Source organism: Pristiophorus japonicus, chromosome 5, assembly GCF_044704955.1.
Source record: "Pristiophorus japonicus isolate sPriJap1 chromosome 5, sPriJap1.hap1, whole genome shotgun sequence".
Taxonomy (NCBI): Eukaryota; Metazoa; Chordata; class Chondrichthyes; family Pristiophoridae; genus Pristiophorus; species Pristiophorus japonicus.
This window is the reverse complement of record NC_091981.1, coordinates 155,981,798-156,002,236: the sequence shown is the minus strand read 5'-3', so window position 1 is coordinate 156,002,236 and position 20,439 is coordinate 155,981,798.

The window sequence follows — 20,439 nt, the reverse complement described above, 5'->3', positions numbered from 1 at the left end:
AGCTAAGGTCACACTTACTCATTGCATGAAGTACTCAGTTTCATCCTTTATTATGAGCATAATAATTGGCGACAAGGTAACGAACAACCATGCAAAAATGCAAAGAACTGTTGGTATCCTGGAGAAGTTCTCAGAAGGGGATGATTGGGAGGCCTTCGTGGAGAGACTCGACCAATACTTCATGGCCAACGAGCTGGAAGGGGACGAGAATGCTGCCAAACGAAGGGCGATCCTCCTTACCGTCTGTGGGGCAACAACCTATGGCCTCATGAAGAATCTTCGAGCTCTGGTAAAACCAACAACCAAATCCTATGAAGAATTGCATATGCTGGTCCGGGAGCACCTAGATCCGAAGGAAAGCGTTTTGATGGCAAGGTATCGGTTCTATACATGTCAACAGTTGGAGGGCTAGGAAGTGGCGAGCTACATCGCCGAACTAAGGCGCCTTGCAGGACATTACGAATTTGATGGATTCCTTGAACAAATGCTGAGACTTTTTTGTGCTTGGCATTGGCCATGAGGTAATCCTTTGCAAACTATTGACTGTTGAAACACCGAATCTGAGCAAAGCCGTAACGATAGCCCAGGCCACCAGTGATAACACCAAGCAAATTTTGCAGCATAAAGAGGTTTCGGCTAGGACTGTGCACAAAGTAACGTAGTTTTCGAGCAGGAATATACATGGCAGAACGTATATGCTGGCTGCTGCATGACCTCAGATGACCCAGAGTCGGCAATCAATCGCTAATGTGAGGCAGTTAACACCTTGTTGGCATTGTGGAGGTGATCATCGGGCCCATCAATGCCACTTCAAGCACTATGCGTGCAATGGCTGCAGAACAATGGGACACCTCCAACGAATGTGTAGGTGAGCTGCAAACCTTGCAAACCACCACATTGCAGAGGAAGATCGATCCATGGTGGATCAGGTTGAACTCGAGACTTGAACCAAGAGGGCAGAAGTGTACAGACTACACACCTTCACCAAAAAATGTCCAACATTATGTTAAAAGTTGAACTGAACAGAATTTCAGTATCCATGGAACTGGACACGGGTGCGAGTCAGTCCATAATGAGCAAAAAGGCATTTGAAAGGCTGTGGTGCAACAAGGCACACAGGCCCAAGCTCAGCCCCATTCAAACCAAGCTATGAACTTACACCAAAGAACTGATCCCTGTAATTTACAGCGCAGAAGTCAAAGTCTCCTGTGATGGACCAGTACATGAACTCCCACTATGGATCGTGCCACAGGATGGCCCCACACTTTTCAGCAGAAGCTGGCTGGAAAAAATCCACTGAAACTGTGAGGCTATCTGAGTGCTTTCGTCCGTCAACCATGCCTCATGTGCCCAGGTTCTAAGCAGATTTCCATCATGGTTCGAGCCAGGCATTGGAAGTTTCTCGGGGGCGAAAGTGCAGATCCACTTGGTTCCCGGTACATGACCCATCCACCACAAGGCATGGGCAGTACCGTATATGATGGAGAGAAAGTGGAAATTGAGCTGGACAAGCTGCAACGAAAAGGCATCATCGCGCCTTTGCAATAAAGGCCAAGATACCATTGGCCTTCCTGATTACTTGCTGTACCTGCATACTATCCTTTTGTGTTTCATGCACAACTACACCCAGGCCCTGTTGTACTGTGGCATTTTGCAATCTTTCTCCATTTAAATAATAACTTGCTCTTTGATTTTTTTCTGCCAAAGTGCATGACCTCACACTTTCCGACATTATATTCCATCTGCCAAATTTTTGCCCACTCACTTAGCCTGTCTATGTCCTTTTGCAGATTTTTTGTGTCCTCCTCACACATTGCTTTTCCTCCCAATTTGTATTGTCAGCAAACTTGGCTACGTTACACTCAGTTCCTTCTTCCAAATCGTTAATATAGATTGTAAATAGTTGGGGTCCTAGCACTGATCCCTGTGGCACCCCACTAGTTACTGGTTGCCAACCATAGAATGAACCATTTATCCTGACTCTCTGTTCTCTGTTAGTTAGCCAATCCTCTATCCATGCTAATATATTACCTCTAACCCCGTGAACTTTTATCTTGTGCAGAAACCAGTTTGTCTTACGGTTTTAGCCACAGAATAGTACTGATTAAGGCATTGCGCATAGCCACAAGGCCTGGGGTGCATGGCCATACTTTCATAGCCCTGTATGAGAGCTGCTGACAAGGACTAATTGGGGATAAATACATAAATTAAAACGGGGAAAATAAATGAAAAACTAGATACAACTATAAAAAGCAATCCATTAATGTCAAAGCCATACATGAAGAAATTGGCTTTGATTTCTTCACCTAAGAATTAACAATAGTAATCATCAGCAGGCACTTACTCCATGCACTTACAGCAGCACTTCTTCCATCACAAGGAACAACTCAATGCTAATACTTTGCAAGACTGGTGCCTCTGTTCTTAACTGCCTTTTCATTTTTGTCAATCACCATGAATCATGCAACTGGTCCATTAAAGCACTATACTTTTGCTTTCCCACTGTGGTACCTGATTCTATTTTAGTCTCTGTAGTATCCTTGAATATATTTTATCTAGTGAGAAAAGTAAATGTGTTTTTGTTTGTTCTATGGTACCCATTCTGCATGTCTTTGTTTCTTGTTTCTCATGTCATGTGATAAATGAAAGAGTAAGGCATGTCTTCTATTTGTCTTTTAGTGTTGTAAATAGGAGTTCACTTTCACAAACTTTGAAAATGTAGCCTTATAAAGGCTGTCTAACTTACCTACAGCTTTTGGTATGTATATAATAGTGGGCCAGAACAGGCATTAGCCAACTACTTTTTCCGAATTTAACGGTAGCGCAAGGAAAGAGTTAATCCAACTGATTTGAAGTCTGCCAGTGTAATACTGCTATTTTTTTTTTTAATTGTACTAGTATTAGCCTTTAGCCTTTGTTTACTAAGTCGAGAAGTATTATTCAGTTTTACAGTGAATTGACCACTGAAGCTTTGATCTGAGACTGGCCCTGTGACCCTAATACTAACGGAGAGGGGGGAGGGTGTAGGGAAGGACAAAAACGACCTGGTAACAAGTCAAGGCTGGGGACGGGGTGGTCTTGCCGAATTTAATGAAAAGACCGCATTATATTTTTATTCTTCAGTTTACCGCCCAAAGTGGCAGGCAGAGCAGCTGCCAGTTGGGAAAACCATTGGCAAGAGGCCACAGCTGGGGATTCTTTGGGATGGTGTCCCTTTTGGGAGGGTGGAGGGAGCTTGAGATCAGTGCTTGGAGGGGGAGAGAGAGAGGCCATCACAGGAGTAGGAAAGTCCAGAAATCAGGGCTTGGAGGGGGACGTCTGCGATCGTGGCGGGGAGGGAGGCTGAAGGCATCATTGAGGGGCTATGGGGAACACTCCTGCTCCTCATGGCCTGTAAGAAATGGTGTAAAAAGCAGCTGGCAGCTCCTGCCTCTCTTTGGTGCCTTGCGGCAACTGTTGAATTTCAAATCAGGCCCCCAATTGCACCGTGGGAGCCTGATTTTAATACGTTAATGAAGCGTCTCACCTTCCCCCATGGCGGGACATGCGCAAACTCTGCATTCGGCTTGGGATCACATTCTCTGCATTTTCATTTTTAGCCACCACCCAACCCTCTCCTGCTCATTATAGGGGGATTTATAATGAGGCCTATGGCACTGGTAAGTTTCAATATTAGGTAATGAGCTACTTAATGAGGGAATTTAGTTAAAGATGTATCATTGCACAGCGGTTTCTACATTTCAGGGAGCTGTAATCACCGCTAATGGATGCAAGGACAACAGTTAGTCCTGCAAATGGATAACATATTTTTAATTGGGGTTTCTGTAGATTGAAATAATTAATTGGTACTGAATGGTACAGAATCAAAGACAGAATTACAATTAAAGGTTTTACTTGGTAAAATAGTAATTATATGTAACAAAAGTAACATTACTGATAAGATAATGAAGTAAAGGAGTTCTACTGTTCTTGTTAGCCCAACGGAATAAAAGCTCATTAGTAATAAAACCAGCTTATCAAATGAAATGATCAATAAGGATTATTTCAATTAAATTCTCCTTACATAGAGTTACATTTTAAGTTTTTGCATAATCATTTAATGCAGAAATGTATTAATTGTCACGTAGCTGGAGTGAGAGAAACGTATAAAAAAAATGGCTGAAATCTTTACCTTGCACTCGGGTCGGGTCGCCATCCCGAAGGTTTGAACAGCGTGTTCTGCAACGTCTGCTTAACGCAATCGCATCAATTGAAAGAGTAATGCGGGTTTCCCAATCCAATTAATTGGAGCAGGTCTGATGAGGTCACTGATAACCTGTTTTCAGTATGGAGATTTAAAGCAGCCTTGCACACACCTCATTTGAAGGTTGCTGTAGGACTGTTCAAGGTGATTTGAAGAGCTACAAATTGCTGAATAAGATTGAGATTCTGTGGGTCATTCCTCTACAGAAGGCTTCACCAAGATTCCCACATGCCTCCCTGGAAGTGCAAGGCCAGGGAGTCAGAGCACGCAGTGAGGTCCTCTTCCCTGCGGATGGCCAAAAAAGACCAGCCAAAGACACTAAGAGGGCATGCCTAAAGATCACAGAGGAGGTCAGCAGCAGGGATGTGGTGAGAAGGACGTGGATCCACTGTCACAAGAGATTCAATTATCTCATGAGTTCAGGAAAGGTGAGGGCAATGCCACATTGACCTACATCCTTATATGCATCTTACCCCACCCCCTTCACTCTGCCTTTCCAAGCTTACGCCTGCATGTCACTCCTCACGCCAACTACCGTGCAGGTGCACCCATCCCTCTCTGTCTATACACCTACTCACATCTCCATCTGACGATCCACCACTGACACTCACCCTCATCTTAATGCAATCAAGGTTAGTGGGAAACTAGAAGATTGGGAAAATTTTAAATGACAGCAAAGAAAGACTAAGAAAACAATAAAGAAAGGAAAGATAGATTACGAAAGTAAACTTGCGCAAAACATAAAAACAGATAGTAAAAGCTTTCACCGATATATAAAATGGAAAAGAGTGACTAAAGTAAATGTTGGTCCCTTAGAAGATGAGAAGGGGGATTTAATAATGGGAAATCTGGAAATGGCTGAGACCTTAAACAATTATTTTGCTTCAGTCTTCACAGTGGAAGACACAAAAACCATGCCAAAAATTGCTGGTCACGGGAATGTGGGAAGGGAGGACCTTGAGACAATCACTATCACTAGGGAGGTAGTGCTGGACAGGCTAATGGATCTCAAGGTAGACAAGTCCCCTGGTCCTGATGAAATGGATCCCAGAGTATTAAAAGAGATGGCGGAAGTTATAGCAGATGCATTCGTTATAATCGACCAAAATTCTCTGGACTCTGGGGAGGTACCAGCGGATTGGAAAGCAGCTAATGTAACGCCTCTGTTTAAAAAAGGGGCAGACAAAAGACAGGTAACTATAGGCCGGTTAGTTTAACATCTGTAGTGGGGAAAATGCTTGAAGCTATCATTAAGGAAGAAATAGCGGGACATCTAGATAGGAATAGTGCAATGAAGCAGATGCAACATGGATTCATGAAGGGGAAATCATGTTTAACTAATTTACTGGAATTCTTTGAGGATATAACGAGCATGGTGGATAGAAGTGTATCAATGGATGTGTTGTATTTAGATTTCCAAAAGGCGTTCGATAAGGTGCCACACAAAAGGTTACTGCAGAAGATAAAGGTACGCGGAGTCAGTGGAAATGTATTAGCATGGATCAAGAATTGGCTGGCTAACAGAAAGCAGAGAGTCGGGATAAATGGGTCCTTTTCAGGTTGGAAATCGGTGGTTACTGGTGTGCCACCGGGATCGGTGCTGGGACCACAACTGTTTACAATATACATAGATGACCTGGAAGAGGGGACAGAGTGTAGTGTAACAAAATTTGCAGATACACAAAGATTAGTGGGAAAGCGGGTTGTGTAGAGGACACAGAGAGGCTGCAAAGAGATTAAATAGGTTAAGCGAATGGGCTAAGGTTTGGCAGATGGAATACAATGTCAGAAAATGTGAGGTCATCCACCTTGGGAAAAAAAACAGTAAAAGGGAATATTATTTGAATGGGGAGAAATTACAACATGCTGCGGTGCAGAGGGACCTGGGGGTCCTTGTGCATGAATCCCAAAAAGTTAGTTTGCAGGTGCAGCAGGTAATCAGGAAGGCGAATGGAATGTTGGCCTTCATTGCGAGAGGGATGGTGTACAAAAGCAGGGAGGTCCTGCTGCAACTGTACAGGGTATTGATGAGGCCGCACCTGGAGCACTGCATGCAGTTTTGGTCACCTTACTTAAGGAAGGATATACTGGCTTTGGAAGGGGTACAGAGATGATTCACTACGCTGATTCCGGAGATGAGGGGGTTACCTTATGATGATAGATTGAGTAGACTGGGTCTTTACTCGTTGGAGTTCAAAAGAATGAGCGGTGATCTTATAGAAACGTTTAAAATAATGAAAGGGATAGACAAGATAGAGGCAGAGAGGTTGTTTCCACTGGTCGGGGAGACTAGAACTAGGGGGCACAGCCTCAAAATACGGGGGAGCCTATTTAAAACCGAGTTGAGAAGGAATTTCTTCTCCCAGAGGGTTGTGAATCTGTGGAATTCTCTGCCCAGGGAAGCAGTTGAGGCTAGCTCATTGAATGTATTCAAGTCACAGATAGATAGATTTTTAACCAATAAAGGAATTAAGGGTTATGGGGAGCGGGCGGGTAAGTGGAGCTGAGTCCATGGCCAGATCAGCCATGATCTTGTTGAGTGGTGGAGCAGGCTCGAGGGGCTAGATGGCCTACTCCTGTTCCTAATTCTTATGTTCTTATGTTCTTATAGCAAGTAACACCACAGAAGGAGGTGATTTGACAATATCACACCACTCTCTCATAATCATCCTCCACAAATGTAGCACATCCATTCCTTACACTCATGCTATCACTCTCAAAGTTCTCTTCTTTCCCTCCCTTGCTGGAGAAGAGAGCCCACAACAACAGGCGGAGACATAGGAAATGATGTGGCTCTCCAATATATAGAAATATGACGGCAGCAGAGGAGGAGGCCCCAGAAATCTCTGGATTTGCAGAGCTGCTGGCAGTGGGAGAAGGAGAGAGTGGAAATTCTCAGCAACCTGGTGACAGAATTACATCGCATACAGCTGTGATATATTCAGAGAGCACAGCACACACAGCTTCCTACATGGCAGGCAGCTCTCTCGGAAGCCTCTGGAATCTGCCGGGTTCTGTTTATTATTAACTCTGCAGTTGCAGTACACAATATGTCCACATCCACAGTGTGGAGCTACAAACATTACAAGCTTACAGACATTACACATCTCCCTCCTTAATGAAGAAGTTATTAGAACAAACATCATACATAACTTTCATGTTTATACATAACACAGGATATAAACTTTTTTTTTTCCACATTTACAAATTTAACTTTACCCCTTGTTTTCTGTTTCAAAGAGGATACCTTCACTCTCAAACAGAACATTCCAAAGCTGATGTCGATTTCATACTCATTCAAGGCTCATCCTGAGGAATGTTTTCCTCCACGGAATTTCCTTGATTTTCATTTGAACTCACTCTTACTTCCGTCTCTTTGTTTTCCTGACTCAGACTCAGACTTTCATTCTGATTCTCTCCTGGATTTGTTTCCAGTACATTGGATTTAGGATTTGCTACTGGTGTATCAAAACTATCTGATGAGTTAGAAATAATTGAATCATCCCCACCTTCAACTCCTTCCATGGCTGTAGGTAAAATATGATCAATATGAACAAACCTAACCTGTCCATTATCAAACATCTTTACCAAATATGTGCGAGGACCACATATCTTCACCACTCTTCGTAGTAATCACTTTAACCATTTATGGTGATGGTTCTTCACTCTCACCTTCTAGTTTAATTTCACGCATCTCTCTTTTACTCTACCTCTATCATGATTCTCTTTCTGACTTAATTGTATCTCTTCTATGGACTGTGCCAAATTTGGTTTTAACAATGAGAATCTAGTTCATGGCTGTCGTTTGAGAAACAACTCTGCTGGTGTTCTACCAGTAGTTGTAAGTGGAGTATTTCAATATGTAATCAAAAAATTAGCCAATTTGTGATCCAATGAAAACTGTTGTTTCCTTGGATTTGGATCTAACATTTGTTTTATGAGGGCACGTTTTACAATTTGTACAGTGCGCTCTGCTGCACTATTCGAAGCAGGATGGTATGGTGGAACCTTAGTATGTTTCACACCATTTTTTCTCGCGAATTGTGCAAATTCTTCTGAACGAAATTGTGGTCCATTATCCGAAACAATTTCTTCAGGGAGGCCAAATGAAGAAAATTATTTTCACAAAATGTCCAATGTTTTATTTGTTATTTTCCACATTGGAAACACCTCAACCCACTTCGAATGGCTATCAATCACAATGAACAATTGTTGTCCTTCTCACTCAGCAAAATCAATATGTAGCCTTTGCCACACCCTGGGAGGCCATTTCCATGGCTGTAATGGTACTGGTGGTGGTTGCTTGCTTACCGATTGACATGTCGTACACTGACTCACGATGTACTCGATATCTTTATCAAGACCTGGCCACCATAAATAACTGCGTGCAAAACTCTTGGTCAAGCACATTCCCAGGTGCTGGTCATGGAGGTCTCCTAATAATTTGGATCTGAATTTATTTGGTATAACCACTCTTGCATCCCAAATGATACAATCTTTATTGACTGATAATTCATTCCTACGAATGAAGAATGGATGTATATCTTTGTCTGTTACCTGGTTTGGCCATCCATTTGCAATATACTCATACACCTTTGACATCACTGGGTCATGTTTGGTTGCTCTACCAATCTCTTCAGTTGTGACTGGCAGTTCATCAATGTATGAAAAATAAAACACTTCTTCCCTATCGGGTGTAACTTGTGATGGGGAAGGCAATCTAGATATAGCATCAGCATTACTGTGATCAGCTGATCGTCTTTATTCAATATCATATGTATCTGCTGACAAAATCAAAGCCCATCTCTGAATTCGGGCTGCAGCTAATGTTGGAACTGGGGACTTTGGCTCGAGGATTGCTGTAAGGGGCTTCTGGTCCGTAATGATGGTAAACTTACGACCATACAAGTATTTGTGAAACTTCTTGACCCAAAAATTTATGCCAAAGCTTCCCTTTCAATTTGCGCATAATTACTCTCACTGGCACTGAGAGTGCATGAAGCAAAAGCAATTGGTTTCTCCTCCCCACCAAGTGACACATGAGAGGTCACTACCCCAACTCCATATGGAGAGGCATCACATGCTGGCTTAATCTCCTTAGATATGTCATAGTGAACTAACATGGTGCTCTCTACCAATTTGCTTTTACACTCCTTGAATGCTGTATTGCATTCTTTTGAAATCTTCCAATGGATCTGTTTTTTCAAAAGTTCATTCAGTGGATGTAATACTGTAGCCAAATTTGGTAGGAACTTCCCATAATAGTTCCAATGACCCAAGAATGAATGAAGTTCAGTGACATTCCTGGGAATGGGTGCATTTCTAATTGCATCCAATTTTTTCATGGTTGGATGTAAACCATCTTTGTCTACTCTCTACCCTAAGTACTCCACTGAGTTTTTAAATAACTCACACTTACGAGCAGACACTCGTACTCTGTGCTTCTCTAGCCGTTTGAGGACTTCATTCAATATGTTGTTATGAATTTGCCTAATTGGTGCTGAAATTAGTATGTCATTCAAATAACATACTACCCCTTCAATACCTTGCAAAATCTGGTTCATCACCCCTTGGAATATGGCAGGGGCGGAAGACACTCCAAATGGTAGCCTATTAAATTGATATAGGCCTAGATGAGTATTTAGTCAAACATGACTTGGACTCCTCATCTAGTTCAAGCTGTAAGTAGGCATTCGTAAGATCCAGTTTTCAGATGATCTGACCACCTGTCAGTGTTGTGAACAAATCTTCGATATTCAGCAATGTATTGGGGACATTACCCTCTCGAACCTGGTTTACGGTTACTTTATAATCACACAATCTTACCTTACCATCGGACTTAGGTACAAAACCAATGGGTGTAGTACATCGATCTATGTTACAAATAATGTTCTGAGCCTCTAGTCTTTTGAGTTCTTGCTCAACTTTCTCCTTGAGTGCATATGGTACGGAAAGTGGCTTGTCGTAAACCGATCTAGCGTCCTTCTGTACCCTGACACTCGGCTTGAAACCTTGGATCGGACTGCCCGTTTCGCAGAACACCTTCGGATACTTCTTAATAATCTCATCCGTTGATGAAAATCTCGCTTCCACACCGAAAATCTTACTCCAATCCAGCTTCAGTGAGCTCAACCAATTTCTTCCTAGTAAGGCAGACTTGTCTCCTTTCACTACTATTAGAGGCAAGTTGATCTTTATATTTCACCGGTACGGTGATACGACCTACCACAGGAATTTTCTCTCCCAATTAGCCTCGCAGCTCTATCTTGGATTACTCCAGTTGAAAATCACGCAATTTATCGCGATATAGTGACTCCGGTACTACACTCACAGATGCACCCGTGTTAATTTCCATTGGTATCTTGAATCCCGCAACATTTATGTGGATTTTGATGCTTTCCGAATCGCTGTCCGTTAACCTCGTGCTCCTGATGACGTATAACTCTAACATCTCCTCGTCCTGTTGTTATTCTTCCATGCTATGTAGTCTCTTGGGATTTCTACTCATAGGTTTGAATGTTAGACTCATAGCTTTAAAAACTGGTTTACCCTTCAGACGTTATGCCTTCGCATGATGCCCAGTCTTTCTGCAGAAGAAACACTCTTCCTAAACGTATGGACAACTTTGAGCAATGTGTTATCCCAGGCATCTATAGCATGACTTCGACGCTCTGTCCAGTTTCTGAGATTTTGGGCCCCCACCGTCTTTTACTTTGATTTACCTTGGTTAACTGACGACCGTAATTATTATTTAATTCTCGGGAATATTGTTCGGCCATGTCCATCGACCTCACTGTCTGACAAGCAATCTCAAAAGTCAAGTCATCTGTCGTCAATAACTTCCTTCTGATCGCATCATTTTTCACCCCACACACAAAATGATCCCGTAATGCTCGGTTTTGAAAGTTTCCAAAATTACAGTGCATCAATAGCTTCTTTAATGCTACGATGCAATCACTGATATTTAATTAGCCTTTTGATTCCAAATCCCGAAATGATCGCTTTCAGCAATTTCTAACGGTTTGGGGTTATAGTGCTGCTCCAGCTTCGTTAAAATCTCTTTAAACATTGTGTCCTTTGGCTCGTCAGGCACAAACAGATTTACAAGGGTTTCATACAATGCCGGACCCACCTCCGATAAGAAGATCGCTTTCTTAGGTTCCAACACAGCCCGGTTCTGGACCGCATTGTCTGGAACTTCGATTATGTTATTTGCAGTGAAATACATTTCTAGCCGAACCACATACGCTTTAAAACATTTCCGGTCGTATCTATATTCCCCCAAATGTCTGATTACACCTGCCATTTTAATATCTAGCTGTTCACACCATGTGCTGGTATATTATCTCGGATTTTGTAGCTTTTTTCCAAAGACAGAAACTTCCAAAGTCTCTCTGTCGGCTGGCTGAATCCTTCCCCAACAAAATTTAAGCTTTAAATCATCCGAAAAATCCCATCTCATCGCCAAATGTGATATCTTCGCAGAGCACAAGCACATATAGCTTCCTACATGGCAGGCAGCTGTCTTGGAAGCCTCCGGAATCTGGCTGGTTCTGTTTATTATTAACTCTGCAGTTGCAGTACACAATACGTCCACATCCACAGTGTGGAGCTACAAACATTACAAGCTCACAGACATTACAACAGCCATATGGCAGACAACAGTCATTCATGGTGACTAATGTCAGCAGTCAATGAAATGTCACCATATGCATAATGGTAATGTTACCCATTCTTAAATATAGCACTTCTAATTCACCTCTTTACTCTCCTGCAGGTCCATTAATTCCCTCCCCCCCGCTGCCCCCTGCTGTCTAGCTGCAGGATGTTCCAGCCTCTGAGGGAGCACCGTCAACAGACCCAAGCTCACCCAGCACCAGTGCAGATACGCACATCTTGGTGAGTGAGGGAGAGAGTAGTGTTGTCACCTGGTTTCTCACATTTCACAAATGAGCAAAAGCAGATGGTGGAGACAGGGACAGTAATGGAGAGTCCTCGCCAGAAGGCACAGGCCGCTCAAGGTTCTGTTGAGTTGCATGCAAACACTGAGCCTCGGGGGCCATCAATAAGGAGGCTGATCTTGGAGGAGCATCAACAAATGCACAAGGCTCTGGCAGCTTTTGCAGTTGCAATGTGTGTGACTGCACAGAGAATGGAGGAGTCCATCTCCAAAATATGCACCAGCATCTCGCAGGCGATACAGCATCTGGGAGCCGTATGGGTGCACTGGTCCAAGTTAAGTAAATTGGGCCATTCCAGGTCTCCCAGGCAGCAATATGCACCGCTGCTGGTGCCATCTCCACCTCAAGTTCCTCCTACTCCTTTGAAGAGGCTGTGCGCACTGCACCTTGCTCCTCCAGTAGCTCCAATCCTCACTGCTGCTCTATGTTGTGCAGACGATGATTCTGGAAACGTTGGCTGGTGCGTACTGAAGGGCTTCTCCAGAACTGCTAAGGCATCTGAAGTACATCTTCAGCATGCCGATTGCTTGCTCTATAACACATTTGATGGACATATGGCAGTCATTATAGTGCTCCTTGGCCTCATTGCTGCGCCTCCTCAACGGTGTCATCAAATACGTCTTCAGTGAATAGCACTTATCTCCAAGCAGTCAACCAATATGCCTGCTTGGAGATGTGAAGAGCTGAGGGAGGGTGGACTGGCACAGCACGAAAGAGTCATGACAGCTGCCAGGGAATGTCGCGCATACATGCATGATGATGTTATTATGGTTGCAGATGAGCTGCACCTTGAGGGAGTGGAAGCACTTGCAGTTCACAAACACTCCAGGGTGATGTGGGGATGCCTTGATAGCCACATGTGTGCAGTCGATGATGCCTTGCATCCGTGGGAAGCCAGCCAGAGCCGCAAAGCCGAGCGCCCGCTCATAACACTGGTCTCATCAGTGACAAAGTTTACATAATTGGCTGACCTGGGTCATGTATCTGTGGGCGGCCGACTGGGAGATCCCGCAAATGTCTGCTGAAGATCCCTGGGGAAGAAGTTGAGGGCTGTGGTGAGTTTGACAGCCACTGTTAATGCGTACCCACCAGGTCTCTGGGCAGCAGGTCTTGTTCAGCAAGTTGCAAATGTCTGCAATGACCTGGTGCGGTATCTTGATCCTCCTGAAGCACAGCTGCTCAGTCATGATCAGGAAGCACATCCTCTGTCTGTATCCCCTATGTTTGAAGTATCGCCTTCAGTGCGGTGCACTCCTGTGCTGACGCCCTCTCTTCTGTGGAGCATCAGGTCATTGAGACGAAGGATGCTGGTGTGGCTGGTGCTCATAATGCTGGGGCTCATATTGGTCCGATTCTGAGGTCCAAGGTGAGACAGCATTAGCGGCACCCATGCTGATGTAATAGACAGCAGGCAAAGTGGCGATCAGAGGCATAATCCCTCCAATATACTGATAGTGACTAGCAATATGGTGAGAGTGGCTTCAGGAGCTGCAAACTCCTGAAAACAAATTTCTGCAAGAAATGGAGTCAGCATTCGGCAAAGAAGCAGGTGTAAGATGTGAGTATTTGTTTGTTTTTTCCAGCATAATGCACTCGCACAATGGCCACTGAGATTCCGCCTCCACTTTGCATGAAGGTTCCCTAGGTGCGTAAATTCTATGCACAACAATTTAAAGCCAAAACCTGAGGTTAAAAAAGTAGCTAAGGATCTGTAAATGAGCAGCTACGTACCTCAATGAGCTCGCCTGCCTCTCCCGAGTGAGTACGTGGCGCGCCTCAAAATGCACCCAAGTTAAAGGCGGAAGTCGACGGGATGATGGCAGGTTCCCGATGTGCTGTCAATTTCCGCACTTTTAACTGCTGACCCACCCCCAAACCAGCACGCTCGGCAATGGGAAAATTCCGGCGTGATAGTTTGGAAAGTTAGAATTCAAAAAGATTTGATCAACCCATATGCTGAGCTTAGAACTTTAACACGCTTGTGTCCCCAACCATCAGGTGTGGTTGGAAGTATTATCTTTTGAGTTAATGTTTAAGTTTTATTGCAGGTACTATAAGCTTAATAAATCTATGAATGCTTGACCTCAACATTTCAAAAACATTATTGATTTTTTTTGAGGAATAGAAAACATAAATAAAACTAATCTTCTAACAGTGTGACAAAGGCAATTAATTTAAATGACATGAAAGGTGGGTTCTTCATTAGATATGCAGCACTGGTAAAATGCTGTTCTGTCAACCAGTCAGATATACCACATTGGTCACGATATTATATTGTACATTCTGCAATCCGTCTTCTCATTTGGCACTTTAGTATACTAAGAGTGGATTTTCCTTCAGAAAATCACTCACTTTTGGTTGGTCCTTGTCAAAAAATGTTGTAACATGGGATGGGGAGACCTTCTGTTAAATCTCAGTTGTTAACAATGATTGTAGATATTTTCCACTGCTCTCAGGAACTAGTTGAACCATCAATCATGTATCCAACCCGCTGCAGTTAAATGAGGAGCGACTAGGCAGGGTTTGGTTCTCCACCATATTTCCCTTTCGTTAGTGTTATGTTCAGAATAACTCCACAAGACTGTATGCTGTAAGTTCAAACTGGTGTGATCTTAGTCTCTTAATCAAACTCCAGAGTGCCGAAGCAGCATGACAGACAACCTTTTATACTTGCTTGCACGAGGTGTGCAGGTGACCTTTGGTTCTCCCACAGGTGTGCCCCCTGGTGGCAAGTCTTACACTATTAGAAAGTTTACATACATAACATCACTCCCCCCCACCTCCCAAAGTCTTAGATACAAGTTATTTAGAAGTTGAGGTGATCAGGAGCTCTTCATTCCCGGGTTGATCACCTGAGTTGAAGTCCTGGCACGGGTGAGTTGGTCAGATCATTGCTGCACTGCAGCGTGGCTGGTCTGAACAGATTGTTGGGCATGATGGGTTCATCCTCATGATGGACAGTGAGGTTGATTGTTGGTTGCGTGTGTGTTGGTGGATCAATGATGGTGATGTCCTCTTCAAACTGTTCTTGGTTGTCAGTGAATCGCAGTTTGGTCTGATCCAAATGCTTTCTGCACGTTTGTCCATTCGGAAGTTTGACAACAAACACTCTATTCTCCACCTTGGCTAACACAGTGCCAGCAACCCATTTGGGAACATGACCGTAATTAAGAACAAATACAGGGTCATTAACCTCAATGTCACGCAATACAGTCGTGCGATCGTGGTTCACGTTATGCCGGTGACGCTGGGTTTCTACATGATCATTGAGATCCGGGTGAACTAAGGAGAGCCTGGTTTTGAGTGCTCTCTTCATTTACAATTCTGCAGGGGAACCCCGGTAAGCAAGTGGGGTCACTTCCAGTAGCTGAGCAGAACCCGGGATAACCGGGTCTGCAGGGAACGCCTTTCAAGCTCTGCTTGATAGTTTGGACTGCCGGCTCTGCTTGACCATTGGATGTGGGCTTAAACGGGGCAGACTTGACATGCTTGATGCCATTGCGGGTCATGAACTCGTTGAATTCCGAGCTGGTGAAACATGGTCCATTGTCACTAATAAGGACGTCAGGCAAACCATGGGTGGCGAGTACGCATGACTCCAATTCCGAGTCAATGCCGGGTCACTCAACGTGCGACCTGGTGATAGCCTTCATCATGACTATGCCTGGGTGGGTACTGTGTAGGTTGCATATAAACGTTTCCTGCCATTTTTTGGCAAAACCGCGCGCGATTCCCCCATAGGAAACAATGCGATTGGATGGACATTTCATCCTTGCGTGAGTAAAATGGCTTAATTTCGTCTTGCATTACCCCGGGAACAGCCGACCAGCTCCCATTAAGGATGCAGTTTCTTTACTAGTGATAGCACAGGGTCCTGGCTAGTCCAGGTCTTGATTTGGCGAACCGTGATGGGTGACCCCTCGCTCTCAAAAACATCCATTATAAGAAGCAAGTCTGTGGGTTGCGCCATTTCCACCCCAGCGGTAGGCAATGGTAGCCGACTGAGGGCATCAGCACAGTTCTCAGTGCCTGGTCTGTGGCGGATTACATAATCATACGCAGATAATGTTAGTGCCCATCTTTGGATGCGGGACGAAACATTGGTGTTAATACCTTTGCTTTCTGAAAACAGCGAAATGAGCGGCTTGTGGTCGGTTTCGAGCTCGAACCGGAGTCCAAATAGGTATTGGTGCATTTTTTTAACCACATATACGCATGCTAATTCTTCTTTCTCAACCATACTGTCGGCTCTTTCAGCCTTAGATAAACTTCTGGATGCATATACAACCGGTTGCAGTTTGCCTGACACATTGGCTTGCTGTTACACAACCGACCCTGTACGAAGATGCATCACAAGCTAGTACTAAACGTTTACACGAATCATACAATATAAGTAACTTGTTAGAACATAGCAGATTTCTGGCCTTATCGAAGGCTGTCTCTTGAGATTTACCCCAAACTCAGTCGTCACCCTTACGTAGCAATAAATGCAAAGGTTCCAGCAAAGTGCTCAACCCGGGTAGAAAGTTACCAGAATAGCTGAGGTATCCCAGGAACGAACACAGCTCCATCACATTCTGTAGTCTGGGTGCATTCTTGATGGCCTCCGTCTTAGAGTCCGTGGGTCTGATGCCATCTGCCGCAATCTTTCTCCCCGAAAATTCAACCTCTGGTGCCTGGAAAACATACTTGGAGTGTTTCAGCCTGAATCCCACTCTGTCCAGTCGCTTTAGAACCTCTTCCAGGTTGTGCAATTGTTGGGTAGTGATATGATCAGTGCTCAGGTTGTCGTCTTGAAACACAACGGTGCGCAGAACCGATTTCAGCAGACTCTCCATGTTCCTCTGGAAGATGGCAGCAGCCGAGTGAATCCCAAAAGGGCATCGGTGGTATATGACCAGTCCTTTGTGCGTGTTGATGCATGTGAATATTTTTGAAGATTCAGCCAGCTCCTGTCTCATGTAAGCAGAGGTTAGATCCAGCTTGGTGAATGACTTCCCCCCCTGCTTTGGGTAGTGGGTATTGGTCCTGTAATGAGACTCGGTTGATCGGTACTTTATAGTCTCTGCAGATTCTGACTGTGCCATCGATCGCTTTTCAACACCGGAACAATTGGACTGGCTCACTTGTTGAACTCGACTGGCGATATAATTCCCTCTCATTGAAATCTGTCCAGTTCAATCTCGACTTTCTCCCGTGTCACATATGGAACCGCTCGGGCCTTGTGATGAACGGGCCATGCATCAGGGATGAGATGGATCTGCACTTTGGCGCCTTTGAAGCTGCCGATGCCCTGGCTTAAATAACGATGGGAATTTGTTTAGCACTTGAGCACACGAGGCGTCATCCACCAAAAACAGTGCTTTGATGTCGTCCCAGATCCATTGGATCTTTCCTAGCCAGCTTTTGCCGAACAGCGTTGGGCCATTGTCTGGTACAATCGTACGATACCTTCAATGTCACAATGCCAATGATTGGTATGAGCTCTTTGGTATAAATGCGCAGCTTTGTATAAATCGGGCTTAGTTTTGGCCTTTGTGCCTTGTTGCCCCACAGTTTCTCAAAAGCCTCTGGCTCATAATTGACTGACTTGCCCCCGTGTCCAATTCCATGGAAACTGGAGTGCCATTTAATTTGACTTTTAATGTTATCGGAGGGCTTTTGGTGGTGAAGGTGTGTACCCCATATACCTCCTCTTCAGCCTCGGGTTGAGTTGCCTCTCTTACTCGTTCAGCGTGATCCGCATCAGATCGGTCATTTTCTGCCAACTGCCATGTGGTGAGTCGCAGCACGTTTGCACATTTGTTGGAGGTGCCCCATTGTTCCACAGCCCTTGCACACATAGTGCTTGAATTGACATTGGTGGCCTCTATGATTACCCCCACAGTGCCAACATGGTGTTAATGGGTTCGCATTCACGCCCCACGGCTGACTCTGAATCATCCTAGGTCTGGCCTCTGCAGTCGTGTAGGCCCTACCATGTACAGTTCTGCTTGCTGAAGGTGTTATTTTATGCACAGTACTTGCCGGTGCGCTTCAATGCTGAGAAGATATCTGTTTAGTATTATCGTTCATGGACATGAAAGCCTTGGCTATCGTGATGTCTTTGCTCAGATCTAAGGATTCGGCAGACAGCAGTTTGCGAAGAATGACCTCGTAGCCGATTCCAAGCACGAAAAAGTCCCACAATATTTCCCCCAAAAATCCAGCAAATTTGCATGGTCCCGCAAGGCATCTTAGGTCGGTGACATAGCTCGCCATGTCCTGGCCCTTGGAGCGATGGTGCGTATAAAAGCGATACCTGGCTATTAACATACTCTCCTTTGGCTTGAGGTGTTCCTGAACCAGCGTGCACAACTCTTCATATGTCTTGTCCATTGGTTTCGTCGGTGCTAGCAGATTTTTGATGAGGCCATATATCGTGGACCCACAAATGGTGAGGAGAATCGTCCTGCGCTTGATCGCGTTATTGTCCGTATCCAGCTCGTTGGCCACGAAGTGCTGGTCAAGACGAAGGCTTCCCAATCATCACCCTCAACAAATCTCTCAAGAATACCAACGGCAGCCATAACCGCGTGAAAGTTCGTGATCTGTTACTCGTCACCAATTGTTATGTTCAGAATAACTCCACAAGACTGTATGCTGCAGGCTCAAACTGGTGTGACCTTAGTCTCTTTAATCAAATTCCAGAGTGCCAAAGCAGCATGGCAGGCAACCTTTTATACTTGCTTGCACGAGGTGTACAGGTGACCCTTGGGTCTCCAACATGTGCGCCCCCTGGTGGCAAGTCTTACACTATTATAAAGTTTTCATACATAACAGTTAGGTCACTGTTTTTTTCCCTTGTGAAAACATCTACAGAGATGAGATAACCATATTTTGTTTGCACTGAGAGCCAGATTGCTTTGTTATGGGCCATCATTTCTGTCCTGCAAGCTGATACACTCTTTTAAATAATTCTGCTTGAATCTATTGCATTGCACTGTACTGCACCAAATATCCTAATTATTAGCGATTCTCATTGTATGAAAAATATTTTTGAAACATGTGCATTCATACTGCAAAACAGTAGTGCTGCTTCTGGATGTACTCTGAAGATTACATTTCCCAAGGTTCGGCCTCATGTTGCCTGAGGTATTGCAGGCAGCCCCTTGAAGCTGCTGCAGCAGCAGAGCATTTCCGTTACCCAAAGAGATGGAATCCCACTGAAAAACACCCATAGGGTTAGGAGTTCATCATAAACACTTAATTGACCAACACCAAGGAAGGTGGGATGGGATCAGATCATTAGGCAGAAATCCTGTCGCAACCCGCCATTAAGGCAAGTCCACCCCTTGGTTTAGGATATCACAAGAAAGAAGACCTGTGCTTGTTGTCTGCATATGGGAGTGACATTGGTAAAGCCACACTTAATACCCATCCCTCATTGCCCTCGTTGCTCTGAGTAGGTGATGGTGGACTGCCTTGAAATATTGAAAGAAAGAAGCAGACAGAAATGCTTGCATTTATACAGCATCTTTCACAACCTCAGGATGTACCAAAGCACTTTACAGTTAATGAAGTACTTTTGAAATATAGTCACAGTTGTAATGTAGGAAATGTCGCAGCCAATTTGCACACAACACCAGATAATGATCAGATAATCTGTTTTAGTGATGTTAGATTGAGGGATAAATATTGGCCAGAACACCAGGGTTAACACAACTGCTCTTCCTCAAAATAGCGTTATGACATCTTTTACATCCATCTCGGAGGACCTTGGTTTAATGTCTCATCCGATACTTTGCAGTTCTTCTGATGAATGTGCTCCCACAGTGGTATCAGAACAAGTTATACTTATATTGTACGGTATGGCCAGTTAGAGAGTATGGTGCACAGTTCTGATGATCCTGCCTCAAAGAGAAAATGGATGCATTAGAAGGAGTTCACTGTGAAGTGACCAAGATAACTCTTATCCTTAAGGGGTTAACTTATGAAGAATGGCTCAAGCAACTAACTTAATTTAATTAGAGAAGAGAAGACTGAGGAGAGATATGATTCAGGTCTTTAAAATAATGAAAGATAAGGTTGAAATAAGCAAAGTATTTAACTTGGACAATAAGAAGTAAACTAGAGGGCACAAATAAAATCATCACAATCCCTGATCAAAGTTAGAGATTAATGAGCATATAGAACAAGAGTACATAGGTATGTTATCTATTTATACAAGTTATAATACTTGTGTCTGGTCTCCCA